Source organism: Otolemur garnettii, unplaced genomic scaffold (assembly GCF_000181295.1).
Source record: "Otolemur garnettii isolate 467f Iridium unplaced genomic scaffold, OtoGar3 scaffold00027, whole genome shotgun sequence".
Classification (NCBI taxonomy): Eukaryota; Metazoa; Chordata; class Mammalia; order Primates; family Galagidae; genus Otolemur; species Otolemur garnettii.
The window spans coordinates 12,574,590-12,582,967 of NW_003852422.1; positions in this window are offsets into that span (position 1 = coordinate 12,574,590).

Below are 8,378 nucleotides of genomic sequence, written 5' to 3' on the forward strand. Positions count from 1 at the left end.
AAAAAAAAAACCTCTGTAACAATATAGAAGACCTAAAAATTACTGCAAATCTCCTTTGCTCTGGAGTTTTTGAAGCTCTTCATGACTTAATTGTTAAGTAACAAGTTATTTAATGGCTTTAATCCGTGGTATCTTTTTATCAAGATCTGAGAATGGCATATTTTAAATGCTGATAAATACAGAAGAAATTATTATTTAATATATAAATTGCTTGGAATGACTTCATTACAGTTTATGGGGCTGAGTTGATGCCAAAATAGTTTCATGAATCTTTCAGTCTCATATAGCCAAAGTTTGCAAACTATGTTGAGTTTCATTTTGTAGCCACTAAATGGAATAATGGCTTTTCCTAATTTGCAGAAAGCTATTACATTAATGTCTGGATATTTCTCAATTTTATTCTTTTCTCATAAATGTTCCTTGAATGTTGGCACCTTCTACTGGTCTGTATTAAAATCTACTCCAAGATGGTGTCTGGCTTTATAAAAGTAACTTTAACAATAGTTATTTCAACATACTTTTTTTTCAAATTTCCCTCATGGAGAGTACTGTCACCTCCAGGTAATCCGCGCCAAAACAAATGCAAGCAACAGCCCCTTGCATTTGGGGGAGAGGGTGGTTGCCTGCCCTGACCCAGGTTAAACTCCAGTATGAGAGCAGATTTGTAGAGCTCACGTCAAGCCAGGAGCATCTTTGTCAGAGATGTTAGAGGCCCACAGTCCCTTACCTAAAAAACTTGGACATCTAAGTTAGTTGGTTGTTTTTTTCTACATTTGATGCCATACTTACTTCATTTGGTAGCAATACGTCATTTAAATTGATGTGAAATTATTTTACTTTTTGTCATGTCACATTGACTGTTTGTTAATTTAACCTGAAGAAATATCAGTAGGTTTAATATAGATATTTTCCCAGCCTCTGTGGAGGTGTTGTGTAATATCCTAAATATGCCCCTATTACCTTTTTAAAATCCAGAATATTATGAATTCTGAAACACATCCGGCCCATGGATTTTGGATAAGGGATTGTAGACGTGTAAGCAGTATCACACAATGTCTGACTTTATCCAAAACATAAAAAATATTCTAAGTTTTGATCTTTTTTGGCTCAATTCTTATACAATTTGTTTTTATACTCAGAGGAAGAAAACAAAATCCTAAGTCTGATTCTTAGGGGAACTATCAGGATTTTTCTGTTTGTTTTTAAGGATCACTTTAATTCACCATGTTCTAGTGGACCCAGAGGTAGATAAATCTTAACCTGTGGCACTAGAAGTTCAGTTACAATTCTGTTGAAATGCTGGTTCCATCTATGACCTACAATAGCTTATTATATGAATTTCAGTTCAAAAGTGTGTGCACTTTGGTTTAGTTATACTATTTTAGTATAATATATTTGTAAGCATATTTATTTAAAAATTAATGTCATTGAGCCATAGAAACTCCAAAAACTATTCAAGTACTCTTCATAATTAAAACATACATGGAAAAGAGTCCTCATTTCTTTTAAGAAAATATACAAAATCCTGGGAATTACTCTTTTCTCTATATTATAAATTTTTACCTAGATCTCTTAAACCATATTATTGATACTTGCAAGTTGAAACTTTGGGAGACTTTCTAATATTTAGCTTATGAAAACATTTTGGTGATAGTTGCTTCAATTCAAGAAATTGTGTCTTTTTCTTTCTAGAAGAAGCTAATATGGTATTTTTTCTTTTCTTGCTGAATAATATCAACAGATTTAATTTTATTATATCATGTTGTAATTTAAACATGTATCACTCACTTAAGACCACTTTTAAATACTTATAATTTTTGCCATAAGATGCTTTGTATCTTTCTAATTTCCTTTAGTTCTTAGTCAACTTTAAAAAGTATCTGCTACTCATAACCTTCCATATTTTGGACTAAAATCTTGCTGTTCAGATTACAGCTCAGTACTGTGGGTTTGGTATTTCAAGGAGGGGATAGTAGCTATTATATTTTACACTTGCTTTGTTTGATGTGACAACTATAAAGACATTTTTAAATTGATAAAATGTATACAGCTATTTTGATACATATTAGAACTTGTGTTTGCTACTTTAGAAGCTTTTGTGGCAGAATTGTAACCTACTTTTCATATCTTGTACTTCTGAATCACAAGAAAGAATAAATGAAAAATTAGCTTTACAGATTTAAAAACTTATTTTTCTAGAAATCTGCATTTTTTAAGAGACCAATTAAGCAAAACATAAATGTCTTCTATAATATTATCCTGACTTTGCATCCTAAGCATTTCACCAGGCCTGATTTTATCATTTTTTAGGATGTATTATTTTTTGGAATGCTTAGTATTCTGAGCTCTAGTTTCCAATATGTGCTGTTTGTGTGATTATGATGTGGGGTACATGAGTAAAAGTTTAAGAAATGTGGAATTAAGTAAAACTTCTTAAATATGTTTTCTGTACAAATAGCTTTCTCATACTTTAGATTAAACCTGCATATTCCAACAACAGTGAAATATCTCCTAGACCCTGATAGGCAGCAGATGATACAAGAGTGATTGATACGTAAAAGAACATGCCTCATTATTTGTTTTCAAATAAAAAAGATTTGCATATTGAGAAGAGATTTCTTGGACATCTTAGTTTGCAAGCATAACCTTTCTTTACATTTGAGCAATTTATATACATGAATGGCATGTGATACCCCTATGATTTTTATGTTTGGATGTTAAAAAGAAAATTATGTTTTGATTTCTGTTCCACTTCTGATTTTATAACCTCCATTTTTCCCTCATTCAACATACATTGAGTACCAATTTGGAGCACTGTATCAGGCACTAAGGTTATAATTCTGCATAAATAATGTGTCCCTCTCTCATGTCAATTAACATTTGTTTCTTCCTCCTCCCGACCCACCTTTCATCCCTCTCCTGGCTCTGCTATGTCTTTAGCCATTTTCTGGGAGAAAGAGGAACCACTCTACATTCCCTTCTTCACCTTGGAGCCTCCAAATTTTAAGCCCCAATTATCTGAATGCTAAGCCTTATTCTAAGCTGGGAATGCACCAAGGAAAAATATGATCTCTGCCCTCAAATAGTTTATAATCTTGTGAGAAAAACCTATGCCAGAAATTACACTGTGATCCAAGAAGAGCTATAGATAAGATATCATAACTAGCACCAAAGATGTAACAGGTTCCTGGCGGTCACCGTTGGGAGTGCTTTATGTGTTAACTCACTGAAGTCATTCATACACTAGCTCTAAAAGTAGTACTAGTTATAGATAGGGAATAGGCACAGAGAGATTAAAGAACTACCTCAAAGTCATTGCTGCTAAGTGAAGGAACCAGGACTCACAGAGCTCCTAGGCTCTGTAGCAAACATCTTCTAGCAATGCAGGAGGCACCTTGAGACTGCCTGGGAAAGTCACGGTTGGTTTTGCAGAGAACAAGTTCTTGAGCTGATGATACTTGAGGAATGCGCATGAATTTGCTGGGTGAGAAGGTTGGGTGCATTTCAGGGAGACCAGCAGAAAGACAGAAGATGTGAGGGATCTTGGCATATCCCAGAAAACCACAAAAAGTTAATATAACTGCAAGAAGGGAAAGGGAGGTGGCATGCGTGGGCCAGATCATGCTCTGCAAAGAAGTGAGACTTTAGCTTTTGAAGAACTTTAAGCAGAAATGTGAAATAGTGAGCTTTTAGCTTTAGAAGGGTCATGTTACTCCATGAAATTCAGTTCTAATGTTGCTGAGCCCTTAGGCCTGTGAGTAAACAAACCTCATTAGTTTGAAAAATACCATGTTTCATGCATACTGCTGTGGATTGAATTGTGTCACCCCGAAAGATGTTGAAATCCTAACTTCTTGTACCTGTGGATGTGACCATGTTTGGAAATAGGGTCTGAACAGATGTAATCAAGTTAAGATGAGGTTAATTAGGCTGGGCCCTAACCCAGTATGATGGTGAGCTGTGGGAATAGAACACACAGCCACACAGGAAGAATGTCACGGCAGAGGCAGAGATTAGAGAGATGCAACTGCATCAAGGAATACCAAGAACAGCTTTCACCCTCCCCAGATGCCAGGAAGTGATGAGGCAGGACGCTGCCCAGAGCTTCAGAGAGATCAGGCCCTGCTTGGAATTGGTCAGGCCTTGATTTGGGATTTCCAGCCTCCACAACTGCAAGAGAATAAATGCCTATTGTTTTAAGCCACCCAGTTTGTGATACTTTGTCATGGCAGCCCTAGGAAACAAACATAGTAACCTCCATTTTTCGAATTGTGTTCATTAGCAATTAATATCTGTAAGATAACTGTGGTTGGTGCTAAATAGCATAAGAAAATAAAAGTTATTGCACATAAGTTTGTAAATTCTTCACCTATTCCCCACTGATATTATGGTGTTAAACCCTGTTTTATTCTATTACTGCAGTTTCAGTGGCATTTGAAAAGTATAAGTTCCTACCTTTAGTTTATTTCACTTTAAATGCCAGATTAATTTGAAAGGAAAAAAAAAACATGTCACAAGTGAATTTCCTATGCTTTTTATTGTAAACCAAAAGTAAACATTATTTGCCCACTGTTAAACTTTCACAATAGAAAGATTTATTTGTGGTTCATTGCCCAGTTTCAAAGGATGTTGCTTAATTATTCTGAATATTTTTTGCGGCTTAGGACCCATCATAGATTAGGTGGGTTTCTAAGTTAAACCAAGGCCTTCTGTTGTAGGTTTGATAAAAGAGTTTCCTGATTATGACAAGAATGATTTGAGAGCAGAGAATGTACGACTTGGATGTGATCACTTAGAGTAGAAGATGGGTTCTGAAGCACAAAAGAATTGGGAACAGTATGCTTGGGCCTTATTCAGCACCATAGTCCACACTGTATAAGGTACCTGAAATCAGAAACCAGCATTTTGGATTGCTTATTGAGCCTTGTGAGATGTTATTTTATAAGCAGTTCACATTTTTCCTTTATATAAGTTATATTGGACTACGTGTTTTTACTCTGTCTAGTCAGCTAATTTTCTTTATGGATTTGTTTAAGCTTCAGTTTGAAGTCATGGTTTATATTTTTAACCTAAAATAAATGGTTTGGGGTCACATATTTTGAACTCTTCATCTGACCTATCAGTTATCAATTCTTCATTTAATGGTCTCTCTGTGTCTTCATTTTAAATGAAGAGTTTAATAGCTGCGAAGATTTGATGCACACCAATATTCACATTAGTATGTTCAGATTCAAATAATGCTCTTTTTGAATTTTATAAACTTAGAGAACCTGCATAGAGATGATGGATGAAGAGAACTTTCTGAATAACGCTGTTAAACATCAACCAGTAGGTGGCGAAAACTGGCAATAAAAAGCTTTTGTTTGGCAGACCCGAGAAATGAGGAAAAGAAAACACAGGCCTTTCAGACTCTTTAGACTCTACTGGCTACATCCCGTTCTTTTCTCCTCCTAGTGCCACCCTCCTTGTAGAATCCAACCAGGCAAAGCTACCAGAAAGATCATTCATTGGCTGGTAGATGTGGAAAACACCTTGGAAAGTGAAAGGTCCACTGTGTGTGTGTTTGGAAGGTTGTTGGGTTGTTGGGTTGTTGGAAAGTTCAAGCAGAGATCTGGGATTCAAACCCAGGGCTCCTGCCTCAGGCTGTTTTCCCCTCCCCTGCCTCAGCATTATCCAAAGACAAGTAATTTCCCCATATTTCCTGGGAGTACTTACCTTTATGCTTTAAAATGGAATCTAATAAAATATGGTTTCACTCTTCACAATTGAAAGAATATCTAGAACATTCCAGGGAATATATAACCCTAGTCAAAGACTGTAATACAGACCTGTCCTGAGACTGGTTATAGCCAAGGTGCCACATAGGGAATTAGTCTGGGAAAATTTGTAAAGTGAGGCTCTATGGGAGCAAAGGAAGAAAAAGAATAAGGAAGCTTTTCTTTCCCTGGGAATAGGGGATCCATCTTCCTCTGGCTACTCCCTTTGCAGAAGTACAGTTTCTTTTCTGTGTCCTCTCATTTCCTCACTCACATGCTGAGTATAAGAAGCACGAAGTCTTTCAATTCCTCTAAAGTAATTTTGGAGGTTTAAGACAGAGTTCTGAGAAGACTTCTAAGCCATAATGTGGCACTAGTATGGATTTCTTTGAGAACATACATGTGGTGTCAGTCAATACCCAGTGTCCATCCAGGCAAGAGCACCTCCCCGCCAGTGCCCACAGACAAAAGAGAACTCTGTCTCAACCATCAGGAGGACAGGAAGGAACATCTCCCTTCATTTCCTCTTGCCTGGATAAGAAATTTGTACCAAGGTGTCCATTCCTACATGAGAATTGGCATGTTGGTTGACTGGATATAGTAAATGAAGAAATAAATATAGCCAGATGGGTAGAGAGAGCCTATGGTCAGCCAGCTATTCAGGCGCTGAGACAGAGGATCCTTTGAACCCAGGAGTCCAGCATAGTGAGATAATCATATCTTTAAAAAAATAAACAAAAAATAATAATTCAATGTTTTGTTGTTTTCTTCAGCAACCTTAGACTCTTGGACTCAAGTGATCTTCCTGCCTCAGCTTCCCAAGTAGCTGGGACTAGAAGTGCCACCACAATGACCAGCTATTTTTTTTAGAGATGGGGTTTTGCTATTGCTCAGGCCTGTCTTGAACTTGCCAGCTCTACCAGTCCACCTGCCTCGGCCTCCCAGAATGCTAGGATTACAGACATGAGCCACTGTGCCCAGCTGTTTTAATGTTTAAAAACATTAAAACATGTTTTTGAGACAGAGTCTGTCTGTTACCTTGGGTAGACAGCTGAGGCATCATATCACAGCAGCCTCAAACTCTTAGGCTTAAGCAATCTTGAGTAGCTAGGACTATAGGTGTGCACCACCATGACACATGGCTAGTTTTTCTATTTTTTAATAGAGATGCGGTCTTGCTCTTGCTCAGGCTTGGTCTCCAACTGCTCAGCTCAGGCAGTCTACTAACCTGGGCCTCTCATATTGGTAGTGTTACAGGTGTAAGCTATAGCGCCTGGCCCAATTCGATGTGTCTTTATATTTATTTATTTTGCTTAGGAATAAATGCTTTGATTTTAGACTAGGAATGACACAAATGTTTTAAAGTGTCATAACATATTTGTACACATTGTAGTAGTCATCTGTCATGTTTCTGTGACCATAACAATTCAGTGTTCCTCAATATTTGTACTTGAGCCCTCATCAAGTAAGCTGCTGTGCTTCTAGTAATCGTTTTTCTTTCCTTGGTGCTTTATATTTCAAAGATTTTTAGAGATAAAAATAGTTAAAGACATGCAATTTGGGGGGCGGCGCCTGTGGCTCAATCAGTAGGGCGCCGGCCCCATATACGGAGGGCGGCGGGTTCAAACCCAGCTCTAGCCAAACTGCAACAACAACAAAAAAAGATAGCCGAGCGTTGTGACGGGCGCCTGTAGTCCCAGCAACTCAGGAGGCTGAGGCAGAAGAATCGCCTAAGCCCTAGACCTGGAGGTTGCTGTGAGCTGTGACACCACAGCACTCTACCGAGGGTGACAAGTGACACTCTGTCTCTACAAAAAAAAAAAAAAAAAAAAATGCGACTTGTTTGTCCTCTTGCCTTTTTCTCCCAGGGTCTATTCCTGCTGCTGAATTTTAAACTGCCCTGGCTGTGTGTACACATGCAAGCGACCGTGTACGTGCTTGTATCCCTTGGGAAAGTGCGACCATCTAGGACTGGCGGCTAGGCAAAGGTGGAGACCTTTAGAAACCAGGGCCCTGGGCCTCAAGGTTGCCAAGTAGACAGAACTCTTCAGCGTCCAGCCCTAACCCGGTGCCCAGAGTGTCATGGGCGGAGGAAAAACATGGACTTAACTATTTTGGAGCCCCGATAGTCCCTGCACTGGCCCCTTCACAGGCCCGCCGAGCTGTCTGGCCCTGGTCACAGACGGGGTGTTCAGGTGGAAATGGCCGGGGAGCGCGCACGCGCGCCCGGGTTCTGCGTGGACACCTAGGAATGCAACTTGAAAGTAAATATGACGCCGGGCGTCCCTCGATACTCAGTAAAGAATGTGCAGTCGCCTCCTTTCCCTTCAGGCCAGGGCGGCATTGAGGTCCCACTGCTGAGGGTCAGCGTTGGCCTCGGCCCCGTCCCCGGCGGCCAAGCGGTAACACGGGGTGCGCGCGTGTCCGTGTGTACACGCGCCCGCGCACACGCACACGCACACGCACACGGGTGGAAAGGGTCGAAGCGATTCTGGCGCTTTTCTAGCCCTTGTTTCCTCGGCGCGCCTGCCCGCCAGCCGCCGCTCTGCGCCCCGCCGCCCGCCCGGCGCGGCCGCGAGCAGTTTCCCCGGCGCCCCCTGAGCCCGCGCCGCAGGCCCGAGG